The following is an 18,712-nucleotide window of genomic DNA, read 5'->3' on the forward strand; positions in this document are numbered from 1 at the left end:
CTCGAACGAACTCGGAATCGCTATTGCGGCCCCATTCCGGAAAGCTCTCTCCGAGCCCCACGAGACTGACTGCGTAGCGGTCACGGCAAATTCCGAGGCCCAAAACCATCGCCTCGGAGGCCGACGGGAGAGGTTTTGGCCGCTCGGGGCGCAAAAACGAGTGCAACAGGGGGTCACCCATCCTAGAACCACTGTATGTTTATGAAGAAATTTTTAGATGATGATTTCATTATTCTCCTGCTATATGTTAATGACATATTTATTGTTGGCCATAATGCTGGAAAAATTGAAAAGCTTAAAAGAGGGGCGCAAAAAGGAGTGCAACACGAGGACTTCCCAGGGGGTCACCCATCCTAGTACTACTCTCGCCCAAGCACGCTTAACTTCGGAGTTCTGATGGGATCCGGTGCTTTAGTGCTGGTATGATCGCACTCGTTTTGTGTGCGTCGTCCCTCGCCTTTGTACTCTCGAACGATCTCGGAATCGCCATTGTCGGATCTCTCCGATGCCCACGAGGCCGACCGCGTACCGGACACGGCAAGCGCGCGCCGAAACCATCGGGACTTTCTCGAACGAACTCGGAATCGCTATTGCGGCCCCATTCCGGAAAGCTCTCTCCGAGCCCCACGAGACTGACTGCGTAGCGGTCACGGCAAATTCCGAGGCCCAAAACCATCGCCTCGGAGGCCGACGGGAGAGGTTTTGGCCGCTCGGGGCGCAAAAACGAGTGCAACAGGGGGTCACCCATCCTAGAACCACTGTATGTTTATGAAGAAATTTTTAGATGATGATTTCATTATTCTCCTGCTATATGTAAATGACATATTTATTGTTGGCCATAATGCTGGAAAAATTGAAAAGCTTAAAAGAGGGGCGCAAAAAGGAGTGCAACACGAGGACTTCCCAGGGGGTCACCCATCCTAGTACTACTCTCGCCCAAGCACGCTTAACTTCGGAGTTCTGATGGGATCCGGTGCTTTAGTGCTGGTATGATCGCACTCGTTTTGTGTGCGTCGTCCCTCGCCTTTGTACTCTCGAACGATCTCGGAATCGCCATTGTCGGATCTCTCCGATGCCCACGAGGCCGACCGCGTACCGGACACGGCAAGCGCGCGCCGAAACCATCGGGACTTTCTCGAACGAACTCGGAATCGCTATTGCGGCCCCATTCCGGAAAGCTCTCTCCGAGCCCCACGAGACTGACTGCGTAGCGGTCACGGCAAATTCCGAGGCCCAAAACCATCGCCTCGGAGGCCGACGGGAGAGGTTTTGGCCGCTCGGGGCGCAAAAACGAGTGCAACAGGGGGTCACCCATCCTAGAACCACTGTATGTTTATGAAGAAATTTTTAGATGATGATTTCATTATTCTCCTGCTATATGTAAATGACATATTTATTGTTGGCCATAATGCTGGAAAAATTGAAAAGCTTAAAAGAGGGGCGCAAAAAGGAGTGCAACACGAGGACTTCCCAGGGGGTCACCCATCCTAGTACTACTCTCGCCCAAGCACGCTTAACTTCGGAGTTCTGATGGGATCCGGTGCTTTAGTGCTGGTATGATCGCACTCGTTTTGTGTGCGTCGTCCCTCGCCTTTGTACTCTCGAACGATCTCGGAATCGCCATTGTCGGATCTCTCCGATGCCCACGAGGCCGACCGCGTACCGGACACGGCAAGCGCGCGCCGAAACCATCGGGACTTTCTCGAACGAACTCGGAATCGCTATTGCGGCCCCATTCCGGAAAGCTCTCTCCGAGCCCCACGAGACTGACTGCGTAGCGGTCACGGCAAATTCCGAGGCCCAAAACCATCGCCTCGGAGGCCGACGGGAGAGGTTTTGGCCGCTCGGGGCGCAAAAACGAGTGCAACAGGGGGTCACCCATCCTAGAACCACTGTATGTTTATGAAGAAATTTTTAGATGATGATTTCATTATTCTCCTGCTATATGTTAATGACATATTTATTGTTGGCCATAATGCTGGAAAAATTGAAAAGCTTAAAAGAGGGGCGCAAAAAGGAGTGCAACACGAGGACTTCCCAGGGGGTCACCCATCCTAGTACTACTCTCGCCCAAGCACGCTTAACTTCGGAGTTCTGATGGGATCCGGTGCTTTAGTGCTGGTATGATCGCACTCGTTTTGTGTGCGTCGTCCCTCGCCTTTGTACTCTCGAACGATCTCGGAATCGCCATTGTCGGATCTCTCCGATGCCCACGAGGCCGACCGCGTACCGGACACGGCAAGCGCGCGCCGAAACCATCGGGACTTTCTCGAACGAACTCGGAATCGCTATTGCGGCCCCATTCCGGAAAGCTCTCTCCGAGCCCCACGAGACTGACTGCGTAGCGGTCACGGCAAATTCCGAGGCCCAAAACCATCGCCTCGGAGGCCGACGGGAGAGGTTTTGGCCGCTCGGGGCGCAAAAACGAGTGCAACAGGGGGTCACCCATCCTAGAACCACTGTATGTTTATGAAGAAATTTTTAGATGATGATTTCATTATTCTCCTGCTATATGTAAATGACATATTTATTGTTGGCCATAATGCTGGAAAAATTGAAAAGCTTAAAAGAGGGGCGCAAAAAGGAGTGCAACACGAGGACTTCCCAGGGGGTCACCCATCCTAGTACTACTCTCGCCCAAGCACGCTTAACTTCGGAGTTCTGATGGGATCCGGTGCTTTAGTGCTGGTATGATCGCACTCGTTTTGTGTGCGTCGTCCCTCGCCTTTGTACTCTCGAACGATCTCGGAATCGCCATTGTCGGATCTCTCCGATGCCCACGAGGCCGACCGCGTACCGGACACGGCAAGCGCGCGCCGAAACCATCGGGACTTTCTCGAACGAACTCGGAATCGCTATTGCGGCCCCATTCCGGAAAGCTCTCTCCGAGCCCCACGAGACTGACTGCGTAGCGGTCACGGCAAATTCCGAGGCCCAAAACCATCGCCTCGGAGGCCGACGGGAGAGGTTTTGGCCGCTCGGGGCGCAAAAACGAGTGCAACAGGGGGTCACCCATCCTAGAACCACTGTATGTTTATGAAGAAATTTTTAGATGATGATTTCATTATTCTCCTGCTATATGTTAATGACATATTTATTGTTGGCCATAATGCTGGAAAAATTGAAAAGCTTAAAAGAGGGGCGCAAAAAGGAGTGCAACACGAGGACTTCCCAGGGGGTCACCCATCCTAGTACTACTCTCGCCCAAGCACGCTTAACTTCGGAGTTCTGATGGGATCCGGTGCTTTAGTGCTGGTATGATCGCACTCGTTTTGTGTGCGTCGTCCCTCGCCTTTGTACTCTCGAACGATCTCGGAATCGCCATTGTCGGATCTCTCCGATGCCCACGAGGCCGACCGCGTACCGGACACGGCAAGCGCGCGCCGAAACCATCGGGACTTTCTCGAACGAACTCGGAATCGCTATTGCGGCCCCATTCCGGAAAGCTCTCTCCGAGCCCCACGAGACTGACTGCGTAGCGGTCACGGCAAATTCCGAGGCCCAAAACCATCGCCTCGGAGGCCGACGGGAGAGGTTTTGGCCGCTCGGGGCGCAAAAACGAGTGCAACAGGGGGTCACCCATCCTAGAACCACTGTATGTTTATGAAGAAATTTTTAGATGATGATTTCATTATTCTCCTGCTATATGTTAATGACATATTTATTGTTGGCCATAATGCTGGAAAAATTGAAAAGCTTAAAAGAGGGGCGCAAAAAGGAGTGCAACACGAGGACTTCCCAGGGGGTCACCCATCCTAGTACTACTCTCGCCCAAGCACGCTTAACTTCGGAGTTCTGATGGGATCCGGTGCTTTAGTGCTGGTATGATCGCACTCGTTTTGTGTGCGTCGTCCCTCGCCTTTGTACTCTCGAACGATCTCGGAATCGCCATTGTCGGATCTCTCCGATGCCCACGAGGCCGACCGCGTACCGGACACGGCAAGCGCGCGCCGAAACCATCGGGACTTTCTCGAACGAACTCGGAATCGCTATTGCGGCCCCATTCCGGAAAGCTCTCTCCGAGCCCCACGAGACTGACTGCGTAGCGGTCACGGCAAATTCCGAGGCCCAAAACCATCGCCTCGGAGGCCGACGGGAGAGGTTTTGGCCGCTCGGGGCGCAAAAACGAGTGCAACAGGGGGTCACCCATCCTAGAACCACTGTATGTTTATGAAGAAATTTTTAGATGATGATTTCATTATTCTCCTGCTATATGTTAATGACATATTTATTGTTGGCCATAATGCTGGAAAAATTGAAAAGCTTAAAAGAGGGGCGCAAAAAGGAGTGCAACACGAGGACTTCCCAGGGGGTCACCCATCCTAGTACTACTCTCGCCCAAGCACGCTTAACTTCGGAGTTCTGATGGGATCCGGTGCTTTAGTGCTGGTATGATCGCACTCGTTTTGTGTGCGTCGTCCCTCGCCTTTGTACTCTCGAACGATCTCGGAATCGCCATTGTCGGATCTCTCCGATGCCCACGAGGCCGACCGCGTACCGGACACGGCAAGCGCGCGCCGAAACCATCGGGACTTTCTCGAACGAACTCGGAATCGCTATTGCGGCCCCATTCCGGAAAGCTCTCTCCGAGCCCCACGAGACTGACTGCGTAGCGGTCACGGCAAATTCCGAGGCCCAAAACCATCGCCTCGGAGGCCGACGGGAGAGGTTTTGGCCGCTCGGGGCGCAAAAACGAGTGCAACAGGGGGTCACCCATCCTAGAACCACTGTATGTTTATGAAGAAATTTTTAGATGATGATTTCATTATTCTCCTGCTATATGTAAATGACATATTTATTGTTGGCCATAATGCTGGAAAAATTGAAAAGCTTAAAAGAGGGGCGCAAAAAGGAGTGCAACACGAGGACTTCCCAGGGGGTCACCCATCCTAGTACTACTCTCGCCCAAGCACGCTTAACTTCGGAGTTCTGATGGGATCCGGTGCTTTAGTGCTGGTATGATCGCACTCGTTTTGTGTGCGTCGTCCCTCGCCTTTGTACTCTCGAACGATCTCGGAATCGCCATTGTCGGATCTCTCCGATGCCCACGAGGCCGACCGCGTACCGGACACGGCAAGCGCGCGCCGAAACCATCGGGACTTTCTCGAACGAACTCGGAATCGCTATTGCGGCCCCATTCCGGAAAGCTCTCTCCGAGCCCCACGAGACTGACTGCGTAGCGGTCACGGCAAATTCCGAGGCCCAAAACCATCGCCTCGGAGGCCGACGGGAGAGGTTTTGGCCGCTCGGGGCGCAAAAACGAGTGCAACAGGGGGTCACCCATCCTAGAACCACTGTATGTTTATGAAGAAATTTTTAGATGATGATTTCATTATTCTCCTGCTATATGTAAATGACATATTTATTGTTGGCCATAATGCTGGAAAAATTGAAAAGCTTAAAAGAGGGGCGCAAAAAGGAGTGCAACACGAGGACTTCCCAGGGGGTCACCCATCCTAGTACTACTCTCGCCCAAGCACGCTTAACTTCGGAGTTCTGATGGGATCCGGTGCTTTAGTGCTGGTATGATCGCACTCGTTTTGTGTGCGTCGTCCCTCGCCTTTGTACTCTCGAACGATCTCGGAATCGCCATTGTCGGATCTCTCCGATGCCCACGAGGCCGACCGCGTACCGGACACGGCAAGCGCGCGCCGAAACCATCGGGACTTTCTCGAACGAACTCGGAATCGCTATTGCGGCCCCATTCCGGAAAGCTCTCTCCGAGCCCCACGAGACTGACTGCGTAGCGGTCACGGCAAATTCCGAGGCCCAAAACCATCGCCTCGGAGGCCGACGGGAGAGGTTTTGGCCGCTCGGGGCGCAAAAACGAGTGCAACAGGGGGTCACCCATCCTAGAACCACTGTATGTTTATGAAGAAATTTTTAGATGATGATTTCATTATTCTCCTGCTATATGTTAATGACATATTTATTGTTGGCCATAATGCTGGAAAAATTGAAAAGCTTAAAAGAGGGGCGCAAAAAGGAGTGCAACACGAGGACTTCCCAGGGGGTCACCCATCCTAGTACTACTCTCGCCCAAGCACGCTTAACTTCGGAGTTCTGATGGGATCCGGTGCTTTAGTGCTGGTATGATCGCACTCGTTTTGTGTGCGTCGTCCCTCGCCTTTGTACTCTCGAACGATCTCGGAATCGCCATTGTCGGATCTCTCCGATGCCCACGAGGCCGACCGCGTACCGGACACGGCAAGCGCGCGCCGAAACCATCGGGACTTTCTCGAACGAACTCGGAATCGCTATTGCGGCCCCATTCCGGAAAGCTCTCTCCGAGCCCCACGAGACTGACTGCGTAGCGGTCACGGCAAATTCCGAGGCCCAAAACCATCGCCTCGGAGGCCGACGGGAGAGGTTTTGGCCGCTCGGGGCGCAAAAACGAGTGCAACAGGGGGTCACCCATCCTAGAACCACTGTATGTTTATGAAGAAATTTTTAGATGATGATTTCATTATTCTCCTGCTATATGTTAATGACATATTTATTGTTGGCCATAATGCTGGAAAAATTGAAAAGCTTAAAAGAGGGGCGCAAAAAGGAGTGCAACACGAGGACTTCCCAGGGGGTCACCCATCCTAGTACTACTCTCGCCCAAGCACGCTTAACTTCGGAGTTCTGATGGGATCCGGTGCTTTAGTGCTGGTATGATCGCACTCGTTTTGTGTGCGTCGTCCCTCGCCTTTGTACTCTCGAACGATCTCGGAATCGCCATTGTCGGATCTCTCCGATGCCCACGAGGCCGACCGCGTACCGGACACGGCAAGCGCGCGCCGAAACCATCGGGACTTTCTCGAACGAACTCGGAATCGCTATTGCGGCCCCATTCCGGAAAGCTCTCTCCGAGCCCCACGAGACTGACTGCGTAGCGGTCACGGCAAATTCCGAGGCCCAAAACCATCGCCTCGGAGGCCGACGGGAGAGGTTTTGGCCGCTCGGGGCGCAAAAACGAGTGCAACAGGGGGTCACCCATCCTAGAACCACTGTATGTTTATGAAGAAATTTTTAGATGATGATTTCATTATTCTCCTGCTATATGTAAATGACATATTTATTGTTGGCCATAATGCTGGAAAAATTGAAAAGCTTAAAAGAGGGGCGCAAAAAGGAGTGCAACACGAGGACTTCCCAGGGGGTCACCCATCCTAGTACTACTCTCGCCCAAGCACGCTTAACTTCGGAGTTCTGATGGGATCCGGTGCTTTAGTGCTGGTATGATCGCACTCGTTTTGTGTGCGTCGTCCCTCGCCTTTGTACTCTCGAACGATCTCGGAATCGCCATTGTCGGATCTCTCCGATGCCCACGAGGCCGACCGCGTACCGGACACGGCAAGCGCGCGCCGAAACCATCGGGACTTTCTCGAACGAACTCGGAATCGCTATTGCGGCCCCATTCCGGAAAGCTCTCTCCGAGCCCCACGAGACTGACTGCGTAGCGGTCACGGCAAATTCCGAGGCCCAAAACCATCGCCTCGGAGGCCGACGGGAGAGGTTTTGGCCGCTCGGGGCGCAAAAACGAGTGCAACAGGGGGTCACCCATCCTAGAACCACTGTATGTTTATGAAGAAATTTTTAGATGATGATTTCATTATTCTCCTGCTATATGTAAATGACATATTTATTGTTGGCCATAATGCTGGAAAAATTGAAAAGCTTAAAAGAGGGGCGCAAAAAGGAGTGCAACACGAGGACTTCCCAGGGGGTCACCCATCCTAGTACTACTCTCGCCCAAGCACGCTTAACTTCGGAGTTCTGATGGGATCCGGTGCTTTAGTGCTGGTATGATCGCACTCGTTTTGTGTGCGTCGTCCCTCGCCTTTGTACTCTCGAACGATCTCGGAATCGCCATTGTCGGATCTCTCCGATGCCCACGAGGCCGACCGCGTACCGGACACGGCAAGCGCGCGCCGAAACCATCGGGACTTTCTCGAACGAACTCGGAATCGCTATTGCGGCCCCATTCCGGAAAGCTCTCTCCGAGCCCCACGAGACTGACTGCGTAGCGGTCACGGCAAATTCCGAGGCCCAAAACCATCGCCTCGGAGGCCGACGGGAGAGGTTTTGGCCGCTCGGGGCGCAAAAACGAGTGCAACAGGGGGTCACCCATCCTAGAACCACTGTATGTTTATGAAGAAATTTTTAGATGATGATTTCATTATTCTCCTGCTATATGTTAATGACATATTTATTGTTGGCCATAATGCTGGAAAAATTGAAAAGCTTAAAAGAGGGGCGCAAAAAGGAGTGCAACACGAGGACTTCCCAAGGGGTCACCCATCCTAGTACTACTCTCGCCCAAGCACGCTTAACTTCGGAGTTCTGATGGGATCCGGTGCTTTAGTGCTGGTATGATCGCACTCGTTTTGTGTGCGTCGTCCCTCGCCTTTGTACTCTCGAACGATCTCGGAATCGCCATTGTCGGATCTCTCCGATGCCCACGAGGCCGACCGCGTACCGGACACGGCAAGCGCGCGCCGAAACCATCGGGACTTTCTCGAACGAACTCGGAATCGCTATTGCGGCCCCATTCCGGAAAGCTCTCTCCGAGCCCCACGAGACTGACTGCGTAGCGGTCACGGCAAATTCCGAGGCCCAAAACCATCGCCTCGGAGGCCGACGGGAGAGGTTTTGGCCGCTCGGGGCGCAAAAACGAGTGCAACAGGGGGTCACCCATCCTAGAACCACTGTATGTTTATGAAGAAATTTTTAGATGATGATTTCATTATTCTCCTGCTATATGTAAATGACATATTTATTGTTGGCCATAATGCTGGAAAAATTGAAAAGCTTAAAAGAGGGGCGCAAAAAGGAGTGCAACACGAGGACTTCCCAGGGGGTCACCCATCCTAGTACTACTCTCGCCCAAGCACGCTTAACTTCGGAGTTCTGATGGGATCCGGTGCTTTAGTGCTGGTATGATCGCACTCGTTTTGTGTGCGTCGTCCCTCGCCTTTGTACTCTCGAACGATCTCGGAATCGCCATTGTCGGATCTCTCCGATGCCCACGAGGCCGACCGCGTACCGGACACGGCAAGCGCGCGCCGAAACCATCGGGACTTTCTCGAACGAACTCGGAATCGCTATTGCGGCCCCATTCCGGAAAGCTCTCTCCGAGCCCCACGAGACTGACTGCGTAGCGGTCACGGCAAATTCCGAGGCCCAAAACCATCGCCTCGGAGGCCGACGGGAGAGGTTTTGGCCGCTCGGGGCGCAAAAACGAGTGCAACAGGGGGTCACCCATCCTAGAACCACTGTATGTTTATGAAGAAATTTTTAGATGATGATTTCATTATTCTCCTGCTATATGTTAATGACATATTTATTGTTGGCCATAATGCTGGAAAAATTGAAAAGCTTAAAAGAGGGGCGCAAAAAGGAGTGCAACACGAGGACTTCCCAGGGGGTCACCCATCCTAGTACTACTCTCGCCCAAGCACGCTTAACTTCGGAGTTCTGATGGGATCCGGTGCTTTAGTGCTGGTATGATCGCACTCGTTTTGTGTGCGTCGTCCCTCGCCTTTGTACTCTCGAACGATCTCGGAATCGCCATTGTCGGATCTCTCCGATGCCCACGAGGCCGACCGCGTACCGGACACGGCAAGCGCGCGCCGAAACCATCGGGACTTTCTCGAACGAACTCGGAATCGCTATTGCGGCCCCATTCCGGAAAGCTCTCTCCGAGCCCCACGAGACTGACTGCGTAGCGGTCACGGCAAATTCCGAGGCCCAAAACCATCGCCTCGGAGGCCGACGGGAGAGGTTTTGGCCGCTCGGGGCGCAAAAACGAGTGCAACAGGGGGTCACCCATCCTAGAACCACTGTATGTTTATGAAGAAATTTTTAGATGATGATTTCATTATTCTCCTGCTATATGTTAATGACATATTTATTGTTGGCCATAATGCTGGAAAAATTGAAAAGCTTAAAAGAGGGGCGCAAAAAGGAGTGCAACACGAGGACTTCCCAGGGGGTCACCCATCCTAGTACTACTCTCGCCCAAGCACGCTTAACTTCGGAGTTCTGATGGGATCCGGTGCTTTAGTGCTGGTATGATCGCACTCGTTTTGTGTGCGTCGTCCCTCGCCTTTGTACTCTCGAACGATCTCGGAATCGCCATTGTCGGATCTCTCCGATGCCCACGAGGCCGACCGCGTACCGGACACGGCAAGCGCGCGCCGAAACCATCGGGACTTTCTCGAACGAACTCGGAATCGCTATTGCGGCCCCATTCCGGAAAGCTCTCTCCGAGCCCCACGAGACTGACTGCGTAGCGGTCACGGCAAATTCCGAGGCCCAAAACCATCGCCTCGGAGGCCGACGGGAGAGGTTTTGGCCGCTCGGGGCGCAAAAACGAGTGCAACAGGGGGTCACCCATCCTAGAACCACTGTATGTTTATGAAGAAATTTTTAGATGATGATTTCATTATTCTCCTGCTATATGTTAATGACATATTTATTGTTGGCCATAATGCTGGAAAAATTGAAAAGCTTAAAAGAGGGGCGCAAAAAGGAGTGCAACACGAGGACTTCCCAGGGGGTCACCCATCCTAGTACTACTCTCGCCCAAGCACGCTTAACTTCGGAGTTCTGATGGGATCCGGTGCTTTAGTGCTGGTATGATCGCACTCGTTTTGTGTGCGTCGTCCCTCGCCTTTGTACTCTCGAACGATCTCGGAATCGCCATTGTCGGATCTCTCCGATGCCCACGAGGCCGACCGCGTACCGGACACGGCAAGCGCGCGCCGAAACCATCGGGACTTTCTCGAACGAACTCGGAATCGCTATTGCGGCCCCATTCCGGAAAGCTCTCTCCGAGCCCCACGAGACTGACTGCGTAGCGGTCACGGCAAATTCCGAGGCCCAAAACCATCGCCTCGGAGGCCGACGGGAGAGGTTTTGGCCGCTCGGGGCGCAAAAACGAGTGCAACAGGGGGTCACCCATCCTAGAACCACTGTATGTTTATGAAGAAATTTTTAGATGATGATTTCATTATTCTCCTGCTATATGTAAATGACATATTTATTGTTGGCCATAATGCTGGAAAAATTGAAAAGCTTAAAAGAGGGGCGCAAAAAGGAGTGCAACACGTGGACTTCCCAGGGGGTCACCCATCCTAGTACTACTCTCGCCCAAGCACGCTTAACTTCGGAGTTCTGATGGGATCCGGTGCTTTAGTGCTGGTATGATCGCACTCGTTTTGTGTGCGTCGTCCCTCGCCTTTGTACTCTCGAACGATCTCGGAATCGCCATTGTCGGATCTCTCCGATGCCCACGAGGCCGACCGCGTACCGGACACGGCAAGCGCGCGCCGAAACCATCGGGACTTTCTCGAACGAACTCGGAATCGCTATTGCGGCCCCATTCCGGAAAGCTCTCTCCGAGCCCCACGAGACTGACTGCGTAGCGGTCACGGCAAATTCCGAGGCCCAAAACCATCGCCTCGGAGGCCGACGGGAGAGGTTTTGGCCGCTCGGGGCGCAAAAACGAGTGCAACAGGGGGTCACCCATCCTAGAACCACTGTATGTTTATGAAGAAATTTTTAGATGATGATTTCATTATTCTCCTGCTATATGTAAATGACATATTTATTGTTGGCCATAATGCTGGAAAAATTGAAAAGCTTAAAAGAGGGGCGCAAAAAGGAGTGCAACACGAGGACTTCCCAGGGGGTCACCCATCCTAGTACTACTCTCGCCCAAGCACGCTTAACTTCGGAGTTCTGATGGGATCCGGTGCTTTAGTGCTGGTATGATCGCACTCGTTTTGTGTGCGTCGTCCCTCGCCTTTGTACTCTCGAACGATCTCGGAATCGCCATTGTCGGATCTCTCCGATGCCCACGAGGCCGACCGCGTACCGGACACGGCAAGCGCGCGCCGAAACCATCGGGACTTTCTCGAACGAACTCGGAATCGCTATTGCGGCCCCATTCCGGAAAGCTCTCTCCGAGCCCCACGAGACTGACTGCGTAGCGGTCACGGCAAATTCCGAGGCCCAAAACCATCGCCTCGGAGGCCGACGGGAGAGGTTTTGGCCGCTCGGGGCGCAAAAACGAGTGCAACAGGGGGTCACCCATCCTAGAACCACTGTATGTTTATGAAGAAATTTTTAGATGATGATTTCATTATTCTCCTGCTATATGTTAATGACATATTTATTGTTGGCCATAATGCTGGAAAAATTGAAAAGCTTAAAAGAGGGGCGCAAAAAGGAGTGCAACACGAGGACTTCCCAGGGGGTCACCCATCCTAGTACTACTCTCGCCCAAGCACGCTTAACTTCGGAGTTCTGATGGGATCCGGTGCTTTAGTGCTGGTATGATCGCACTCGTTTTGTGTGCGTCGTCCCTCGCCTTTGTACTCTCGAACGATCTCGGAATCGCCATTGTCGGATCTCTCCGATGCCCACGAGGCCGACCGCGTACCGGACACGGCAAGCGCGCGCCGAAACCATCGGGACTTTCTCGAACGAACTCGGAATCGCTATTGCGGCCCCATTCCGGAAAGCTCTCTCCGAGCCCCACGAGACTGACTGCGTAGCGGTCACGGCAAATTCCGAGGCCCAAAACCATCGCCTCGGAGGCCGACGGGAGAGGTTTTGGCCGCTCGGGGCGCAAAAACGAGTGCAACAGGGGGTCACCCATCCTAGAACCACTGTATGTTTATGAAGAAATTTTTAGATGATGATTTCATTATTCTCCTGCTATATGTAAATGACATATTTATTGTTGGCCATAATGCTGGAAAAATTGAAAAGCTTAAAAGAGGGGCGCAAAAAGGAGTGCAACACGAGGACTTCCCAGGGGGTCACCCATCCTAGTACTACTCTCGCCCAAGCACGCTTAACTTCGGAGTTCTGATGGGATCCGGTGCTTTAGTGCTGGTATGATCGCACTCGTTTTGTGTGCGTCGTCCCTCGCCTTTGTACTCTCGAACGATCTCGGAATCGCCATTGTCGGATCTCTCCGATGCCCACGAGGCCGACCGCGTACCGGACACGGCAAGCGCGCGCCGAAACCATCGGGACTTTCTCGAACGAACTCGGAATCGCTATTGCGGCCCCATTCCGGAAAGCTCTCTCCGAGCCCCACGAGACTGACTGCGTAGCGGTCACGGCAAATTCCGAGGCCCAAAACCATCGCCTCGGAGGCCGACGGGAGAGGTTTTGGCCGCTCGGGGCGCAAAAACGAGTGCAACAGGGGGTCACCCATCCTAGAACCACTGTATGTTTATGAAGAAATTTTTAGATGATGATTTCATTATTCTCCTGCTATATGTTAATGACATATTTATTGTTGGCCATAATGCTGGAAAAATTGAAAAGCTTAAAAGAGGGGCGCAAAAAGGAGTGCAACACGAGGACTTCCCAGGGGGTCACCCATCCTAGTACTACTCTCGCCCAAGCACGCTTAACTTCGGAGTTCTGATGGGATCCGGTGCTTTAGTGCTGGTATGATCGCACTCGTTTTGTGTGCGTCGTCCCTCGCCTTTGTACTCTCGAACGATCTCGGAATCGCCATTGTCGGATCTCTCCGATGCCCACGAGGCCGACCGCGTACCGGACACGGCAAGCGCGCGCCGAAACCATCGGGACTTTCTCGAACGAACTCGGAATCGCTATTGCGGCCCCATTCCGGAAAGCTCTCTCCGAGCCCCACGAGACTGACTGCGTAGCGGTCACGGCAAATTCCGAGGCCCAAAACCATCGCCTCGGAGGCCGACGGGAGAGGTTTTGGCCGCTCGGGGCGCAAAAACGAGTGCAACAGGGGGTCACCCATCCTAGAACCACTGTATGTTTATGAAGAAATTTTTAGATGATGATTTCATTATTCTCCTGCTATATGTTAATGACATATTTATTGTTGGCCATAATGCTGGAAAAATTGAAAAGCTTAAAAGAGGGGCGCAAAAAGGAGTGCAACACGAGGACTTCCCAGGGGGTCACCCATCCTAGTACTACTCTCGCCCAAGCACGCTTAACTTCGGAGTTCTGATGGGATCCGGTGCTTTAGTGCTGGTATGATCGCACTCGTTTTGTGTGCGTCGTCCCTCGCCTTTGTACTCTCGAACGATCTCGGAATCGCCATTGTCGGATCTCTCCGATGCCCACGAGGCCGACCGCGTACCGGACACGGCAAGCGCGCGCCGAAACCATCGGGACTTTCTCGAACGAACTCGGAATCGCTATTGCGGCCCCATTCCGGAAAGCTCTCTCCGAGCCCCACGAGACTGACTGCGTAGCGGTCACGGCAAATTCCGAGGCCCAAAACCATCGCCTCGGAGGCCGACGGGAGAGGTTTTGGCCGCTCGGGGCGCAAAAACGAGTGCAACAGGGGGTCACCCATCCTAGAACCACTGTATGTTTATGAAGAAATTTTTAGATGATGATTTCATTATTCTCCTGCTATATGTTAATGACATATTTATTGTTGGCCATAATGCTGGAAAAATTGAAAAGCTTAAAAGAGGGGCGCAAAAAGGAGTGCAACACGAGGACTTCCCAGGGGGTCACCCATCCTAGTACTACTCTCGCCCAAGCACGCTTAACTTCGGAGTTCTGATGGGATCCGGTGCTTTAGTGCTGGTATGATCGCACTCGTTTTGTGTGCGTCGTCCCTCGCCTTTGTACTCTCGAACGATCTCGGAATCGCCATTGTCGGATCTCTCCGATGCCCACGAGGCCGACCGCGTACCGGACACGGCAAGCGCGCGCCGAAACCATCGGGACTTTCTCGAACGAACTCGGAATCGCTATTGCGGCCCCATTCCGGAAAGCTCTCTCCGAGCCCCACGAGACTGACTGCGTAGCGGTCACGGCAAATTCCGAGGCCCAAAACCATCGCCTCGGAGGCCGACGGGAGAGGTTTTGGCCGCTCGGGGCGCAAAAACGAGTGCAACAGGGGGTCACCCATCCTAGAACCACTGTATGTTTATGAAGAAATTTTTAGATGATGATTTCATTATTCTCCTGCTATATGTTAATGACATATTTATTGTTGGCCATAATGCTGGAAAAATTGAAAAGCTTAAAAGAGGGGCGCAAAAAGGAGTGCAACACGAGGACTTCCCAGGGGGTCACCCATCCTAGTACTACTCTCGCCCAAGCACGCTTAACTTCGGAGTTCTGATGGGATCCGGTGCTTTAGTGCTGGTATGATCGCACTCGTTTTGTGTGCGTCGTCCCTCGCCTTTGTACTCTCGAACGATCTCGGAATCGCCATTGTCGGATCTCTCCGATGCCCACGAGGCCGACCGCGTACCGGACACGGCAAGCGCGCGCCGAAACCATCGGGACTTTCTCGAACGAACTCGGAATCGCTATTGCGGCCCCATTCCGGAAAGCTCTCTCCGAGCCCCACGAGACTGACTGCGTAGCGGTCACGGCAAATTCCGAGGCCCAAAACCATCGCCTCGGAGGCCGACGGGAGAGGTTTTGGCCGCTCGGGGCGCAAAAACGAGTGCAACAGGGGGTCACCCATCCTAGAACCACTGTATGTTTATGAAGAAATTTTTAGATGATGATTTCATTATTCTCCTGCTATATGTTAATGACATATTTATTGTTGGCCATAATGCTGGAAAAATTGAAAAGCTTAAAAGAGGGGCGCAAAAAGGAGTGCAACACGAGGACTTCCCAGGGGGTCACCCATCCTAGTACTACTCTCGCCCAAGCACGCTTAACTTCGGAGTTCTGATGGGATCCGGTGCTTTAGTGCTGGTATGATCGCACTCGTTTTGTGTGCGTCGTCCCTCGCCTTTGTACTCTCGAACGATCTCGGAATCGCCATTGTCGGATCTCTCCGATGCCCACGAGGCCGACCGCGTACCGGACACGGCAAGCGCGCGCCGAAACCATCGGGACTTTCTCGAACGAACTCGGAATCGCTATTGCGGCCCCATTCCGGAAAGCTCTCTCCGAGCCCCACGAGACTGACTGCGTAGCGGTCACGGCAAATTCCGAGGCCCAAAACCATCGCCTCGGAGGCCGACGGGAGAGGTTTTGGCCGCTCGGGGCGCAAAAACGAGTGCAACAGGGGGTCACCCATCCTAGAACCACTGTATGTTTATGAAGAAATTTTTAGATGATGATTTCATTATTCTCCTGCTATATGTAAATGACATATTTATTGTTGGCCATAATGCTGGAAAAATTGAAAAGCTTAAAAGAGGGGCGCAAAAAGGAGTGCAACACGAGGACTTCCCAGGGGGTCACCCATCCTAGTACTACTCTCGCCCAAGCACGCTTAACTTCGGAGTTCTGATGGGATCCGGTGCTTTAGTGCTGGTATGATCGCACTCGTTTTGTGTGCGTCGTCCCTCGCCTTTGTACTCTCGAACGATCTCGGAATCGCCATTGTCGGATCTCTCCGATGCCCACGAGGCCGACCGCGTACCGGACACGGCAAGCGCGCGCCGAAACCATCGGGACTTTCTCGAACGAACTCGGAATTGCTATTGCGGCCCCATTCCGGAAAGCTCTCTCCGAGCCCCACGAGACTGACTGCGTAGCGGTCACGGCAAATTCCGAGGCCCAAAACCATCGCCTCGGAGGCCGACGGGAGAGGTTTTGGCCGCTCGGGGCGCAAAAACGAGTGCAACAGGGGGTCACCCATCCTAGAACCACTGTATGTTTATGAAGAAATTTTTAGATGATGATTTCATTATTCTCCTGCTATATGTAAATGACATATTTATTGTTGGCCATAATGCTGGAAAAATTGAAAAGCTTAAAAGAGGGGCGCAAAAAGGAGTGCAACACGAGGACTTCCCAGGGGGTCACCCATCCTAGTACTACTCTCGCCCAAGCACGCTTAACTTCGGAGTTCTGATGGGATCCGGTGCTTTAGTGCTGGTATGATCGCACTCGTTTTGTGTGCGTCGTCCCTCGCCTTTGTACTCTCGAACGATCTCGGAATCGCCATTGTCGGATCTCTCCGATGCCCACGAGGCCGACCGCGTACCGGACACGGCAAGCGCGCGCCGAAACCATCGGGACTTTCTCGAACGAACTCGGAATCGCTATTGCGGCCCCATTCCGGAAAGCTCTCTCCGAGCCCCACGAGACTGACTGCGTAGCGGTCACGGCAAATTCCGAGGCCCAAAACCATCGCCTCGGAGGCCGACGGGAGAGGTTTTGGCCGCTCGGGGCGCAAAAACGAGTGCAACAGGGGGTCACCCATCCTAGAACCACTGTATGTTTATGAAGAAATTTTTAGATGATGATTTCATTATTCTCCTGCTATATGTTAATGACATATTTATTGTTGGCCATAATGCTGGAAAAATTGAAAAGCTTAAAAGAGGGGCGCAAAAAGGAGTGCAACACGAGGACTTCCCAGGGGGTCACCCATCCTAGTACTACTCTCGCCCAAGCACGCTTAACTTCGGAGTTCTGATGGGATCCGGTGCTTTAGTGCTGGTATGATCGCACTCGTTTTGTGTGCGTCGTCCCTCGCCTTTGTACTCTCGAACGATCTCGGAATCGCCATTGTCGGATCTCTCCGATGCCCACGAGGCCGACCGCGTACCGGACACGGCAAGCGCGCGCCGAAACCATCGGGACTTTCTCGAACGAACTCGGAATCGCTATTGCGGCCCCATTCCGGAAAGCTCTCTCCGAGCCCCACGAGACTGACTGCGTAGCGGTCACGGCAAATTCCGAGGCCCAAAACCATCGCCTCGGAGGCCGACGGGAGAGGTTTTGGCCGCTCGGGGCGCAAAAACGAGTGCAACAGGGGGTCACCCATCCTAGAACCACTGTATGTTTATGAAGAAATTTTTAGATGATGATTTCATTATTCTCCTGCTATATGTAAATGACATATTTATTGTTGGCCATAATGCTGGAAAAATTGAAAAGCTTAAAAGAGGGGCGCAAAAAGGAGTGCAACACGAGGACTTCCCAGGGGGTCACCCATCCTAGTACTACTCTCGACCAAGCACGCTTAACTTCGGAGTTCTGATGGGATCCGGTGCTTTAGTGCTGGTATGATCGCACTCGTTTTGTGTGCGTCGTCCCTCGCCTTTGTACTCTCGAACGATCTCGGAATCACCATTGTCGGATCTCTCCGATGCCCACGAGGCCGACCGCGTACCGGACACGGCAAGCGCGCGCCGAAACCATCGGGACTTTCTCGAACGAACTCGGAATCGCTATTGCGGCCCCATTCCGGAAAGCTCTCTCCGAGCCCCACGAGACTGACTGCGTAGCGGTCACGGCAAATTCCGAGGCCCAAAACCATCGCCTCGGAGGCCGACGGGAGAGGTTTTGGCCGCTCGGGGCGCAAAAACGAGTGCAACAGGGGGTCACCCATCCTAGAACCACTGTATGTTTATGAAGAAATTTTTAGATGATGATTTCATTATTCTCCTGCTATATGTTAATGACATATTTATTGTTGGCCATAATGCTGGAAAAATTGAAAAGCTTAAAAGAGGGGCGCAAAAAGGAGTGCAACACGAGGACTTCCCAGGGGGTCACCCATCCTAGTACTACTCTCGCCCAAGCACGCTTAACTTCGGAGTTCTGATGGGATCCGGTGCTTTAGTGCTGGTATGATCGCACTCGTTTTGTGTGCGTCGTCCCTCGCCTTTGTACTCTCGAACGATCTCGGAATCGCCATTGTCGGATCTCTCCGATGCCCACGAGGCCGACCGCGTACCGGACACGGCAAGCGCGCGCCGAAACCATCGGGACTTTC

The 18,712-nt window shown here is 53.1% G+C and overlaps 33 non-coding genes across 33 annotated transcripts; all 33 read right to left on the reverse strand.

Annotated features, from left to right (window-relative positions):
* Positions 1 to 315: 315 nt before the first annotated feature.
* Positions 316 to 434, reverse strand: LOC135621401 (5S ribosomal RNA). The gene has a single exon (XR_010490563.1). It is a non-coding gene; the product is annotated as a 5S ribosomal RNA (ribosomal RNA).
* Positions 435 to 882: 448 nt separating this feature from the next.
* On the reverse strand, positions 883 to 1,001 carry LOC135621402 (5S ribosomal RNA). The gene has a single exon (XR_010490564.1). It is a non-coding gene; the product is annotated as a 5S ribosomal RNA (ribosomal RNA).
* A 448-nt stretch (positions 1,002 to 1,449) lies between these two features.
* Positions 1,450 to 1,568, reverse strand: LOC135621403 (5S ribosomal RNA). The gene has a single exon (XR_010490565.1). It is a non-coding gene; the product is annotated as a 5S ribosomal RNA (ribosomal RNA).
* A 448-nt stretch (positions 1,569 to 2,016) lies between these two features.
* On the reverse strand, positions 2,017 to 2,135 carry LOC135621404 (5S ribosomal RNA). The gene has a single exon (XR_010490566.1). It is a non-coding gene; the product is annotated as a 5S ribosomal RNA (ribosomal RNA).
* Positions 2,136 to 2,583: 448 nt separating this feature from the next.
* On the reverse strand, positions 2,584 to 2,702 carry LOC135621405 (5S ribosomal RNA). Its single transcript, XR_010490567.1, has one exon. It is a non-coding gene; the product is annotated as a 5S ribosomal RNA (ribosomal RNA).
* A 448-nt stretch (positions 2,703 to 3,150) lies between these two features.
* On the reverse strand, positions 3,151 to 3,269 carry LOC135621406 (5S ribosomal RNA). The gene has a single exon (XR_010490568.1). It is a non-coding gene; the product is annotated as a 5S ribosomal RNA (ribosomal RNA).
* Positions 3,270 to 3,717: 448 nt separating this feature from the next.
* Positions 3,718 to 3,836, reverse strand: LOC135621407 (5S ribosomal RNA). The gene has a single exon (XR_010490569.1). It is a non-coding gene; the product is annotated as a 5S ribosomal RNA (ribosomal RNA).
* A 448-nt stretch (positions 3,837 to 4,284) lies between these two features.
* Positions 4,285 to 4,403, reverse strand: LOC135621408 (5S ribosomal RNA). The gene has a single exon (XR_010490570.1). It is a non-coding gene; the product is annotated as a 5S ribosomal RNA (ribosomal RNA).
* Positions 4,404 to 4,851: 448 nt separating this feature from the next.
* Positions 4,852 to 4,970, reverse strand: LOC135621410 (5S ribosomal RNA). The gene has a single exon (XR_010490572.1). It is a non-coding gene; the product is annotated as a 5S ribosomal RNA (ribosomal RNA).
* Positions 4,971 to 5,418: 448 nt separating this feature from the next.
* LOC135621411 (5S ribosomal RNA) lies at positions 5,419 to 5,537 on the reverse strand. Its single transcript, XR_010490573.1, has one exon. It is a non-coding gene; the product is annotated as a 5S ribosomal RNA (ribosomal RNA).
* A 448-nt stretch (positions 5,538 to 5,985) lies between these two features.
* LOC135621412 (5S ribosomal RNA) lies at positions 5,986 to 6,104 on the reverse strand. Its single transcript, XR_010490574.1, has one exon. It is a non-coding gene; the product is annotated as a 5S ribosomal RNA (ribosomal RNA).
* Positions 6,105 to 6,552: 448 nt separating this feature from the next.
* LOC135621413 (5S ribosomal RNA) lies at positions 6,553 to 6,671 on the reverse strand. Its single transcript, XR_010490575.1, has one exon. It is a non-coding gene; the product is annotated as a 5S ribosomal RNA (ribosomal RNA).
* A 448-nt stretch (positions 6,672 to 7,119) lies between these two features.
* Positions 7,120 to 7,238, reverse strand: LOC135621414 (5S ribosomal RNA). The gene has a single exon (XR_010490576.1). It is a non-coding gene; the product is annotated as a 5S ribosomal RNA (ribosomal RNA).
* A 448-nt stretch (positions 7,239 to 7,686) lies between these two features.
* On the reverse strand, positions 7,687 to 7,805 carry LOC135621415 (5S ribosomal RNA). Its single transcript, XR_010490577.1, has one exon. It is a non-coding gene; the product is annotated as a 5S ribosomal RNA (ribosomal RNA).
* Positions 7,806 to 8,253: 448 nt separating this feature from the next.
* On the reverse strand, positions 8,254 to 8,372 carry LOC135621552 (5S ribosomal RNA). The gene has a single exon (XR_010490716.1). It is a non-coding gene; the product is annotated as a 5S ribosomal RNA (ribosomal RNA).
* Positions 8,373 to 8,820: 448 nt separating this feature from the next.
* Positions 8,821 to 8,939, reverse strand: LOC135621416 (5S ribosomal RNA). The gene has a single exon (XR_010490578.1). It is a non-coding gene; the product is annotated as a 5S ribosomal RNA (ribosomal RNA).
* Positions 8,940 to 9,387: 448 nt separating this feature from the next.
* On the reverse strand, positions 9,388 to 9,506 carry LOC135621417 (5S ribosomal RNA). Its single transcript, XR_010490579.1, has one exon. It is a non-coding gene; the product is annotated as a 5S ribosomal RNA (ribosomal RNA).
* A 448-nt stretch (positions 9,507 to 9,954) lies between these two features.
* Positions 9,955 to 10,073, reverse strand: LOC135621418 (5S ribosomal RNA). The gene has a single exon (XR_010490580.1). It is a non-coding gene; the product is annotated as a 5S ribosomal RNA (ribosomal RNA).
* Positions 10,074 to 10,521: 448 nt separating this feature from the next.
* Positions 10,522 to 10,640, reverse strand: LOC135621419 (5S ribosomal RNA). The gene has a single exon (XR_010490581.1). It is a non-coding gene; the product is annotated as a 5S ribosomal RNA (ribosomal RNA).
* A 448-nt stretch (positions 10,641 to 11,088) lies between these two features.
* Positions 11,089 to 11,207, reverse strand: LOC135621391 (5S ribosomal RNA). The gene has a single exon (XR_010490553.1). It is a non-coding gene; the product is annotated as a 5S ribosomal RNA (ribosomal RNA).
* Positions 11,208 to 11,655: 448 nt separating this feature from the next.
* On the reverse strand, positions 11,656 to 11,774 carry LOC135621421 (5S ribosomal RNA). The gene has a single exon (XR_010490583.1). It is a non-coding gene; the product is annotated as a 5S ribosomal RNA (ribosomal RNA).
* Positions 11,775 to 12,222: 448 nt separating this feature from the next.
* LOC135621422 (5S ribosomal RNA) lies at positions 12,223 to 12,341 on the reverse strand. Its single transcript, XR_010490584.1, has one exon. It is a non-coding gene; the product is annotated as a 5S ribosomal RNA (ribosomal RNA).
* Positions 12,342 to 12,789: 448 nt separating this feature from the next.
* Positions 12,790 to 12,908, reverse strand: LOC135621424 (5S ribosomal RNA). The gene has a single exon (XR_010490585.1). It is a non-coding gene; the product is annotated as a 5S ribosomal RNA (ribosomal RNA).
* Positions 12,909 to 13,356: 448 nt separating this feature from the next.
* LOC135621425 (5S ribosomal RNA) lies at positions 13,357 to 13,475 on the reverse strand. The gene has a single exon (XR_010490586.1). It is a non-coding gene; the product is annotated as a 5S ribosomal RNA (ribosomal RNA).
* A 448-nt stretch (positions 13,476 to 13,923) lies between these two features.
* On the reverse strand, positions 13,924 to 14,042 carry LOC135621426 (5S ribosomal RNA). The gene has a single exon (XR_010490587.1). It is a non-coding gene; the product is annotated as a 5S ribosomal RNA (ribosomal RNA).
* Positions 14,043 to 14,490: 448 nt separating this feature from the next.
* On the reverse strand, positions 14,491 to 14,609 carry LOC135621427 (5S ribosomal RNA). The gene has a single exon (XR_010490588.1). It is a non-coding gene; the product is annotated as a 5S ribosomal RNA (ribosomal RNA).
* A 448-nt stretch (positions 14,610 to 15,057) lies between these two features.
* On the reverse strand, positions 15,058 to 15,176 carry LOC135621428 (5S ribosomal RNA). The gene has a single exon (XR_010490589.1). It is a non-coding gene; the product is annotated as a 5S ribosomal RNA (ribosomal RNA).
* Positions 15,177 to 15,624: 448 nt separating this feature from the next.
* LOC135621429 (5S ribosomal RNA) lies at positions 15,625 to 15,743 on the reverse strand. The gene has a single exon (XR_010490590.1). It is a non-coding gene; the product is annotated as a 5S ribosomal RNA (ribosomal RNA).
* Positions 15,744 to 16,191: 448 nt separating this feature from the next.
* Positions 16,192 to 16,310, reverse strand: LOC135621430 (5S ribosomal RNA). The gene has a single exon (XR_010490591.1). It is a non-coding gene; the product is annotated as a 5S ribosomal RNA (ribosomal RNA).
* A 448-nt stretch (positions 16,311 to 16,758) lies between these two features.
* On the reverse strand, positions 16,759 to 16,877 carry LOC135621431 (5S ribosomal RNA). Its single transcript, XR_010490592.1, has one exon. It is a non-coding gene; the product is annotated as a 5S ribosomal RNA (ribosomal RNA).
* A 448-nt stretch (positions 16,878 to 17,325) lies between these two features.
* LOC135621433 (5S ribosomal RNA) lies at positions 17,326 to 17,444 on the reverse strand. The gene has a single exon (XR_010490594.1). It is a non-coding gene; the product is annotated as a 5S ribosomal RNA (ribosomal RNA).
* Positions 17,445 to 17,892: 448 nt separating this feature from the next.
* On the reverse strand, positions 17,893 to 18,011 carry LOC135621789 (5S ribosomal RNA). Its single transcript, XR_010490947.1, has one exon. It is a non-coding gene; the product is annotated as a 5S ribosomal RNA (ribosomal RNA).
* A 448-nt stretch (positions 18,012 to 18,459) lies between these two features.
* On the reverse strand, positions 18,460 to 18,578 carry LOC135621434 (5S ribosomal RNA). The gene has a single exon (XR_010490595.1). It is a non-coding gene; the product is annotated as a 5S ribosomal RNA (ribosomal RNA).
* Between the last annotated feature and the right edge of the window lie 134 nt (positions 18,579 to 18,712).

Source organism: Musa acuminata, chromosome BXJ2-8, assembly GCF_036884655.1.
Source record: "Musa acuminata AAA Group cultivar baxijiao chromosome BXJ2-8, Cavendish_Baxijiao_AAA, whole genome shotgun sequence".
NCBI classification, from domain to species: Eukaryota; Viridiplantae; Streptophyta; class Magnoliopsida; order Zingiberales; family Musaceae; genus Musa; species Musa acuminata.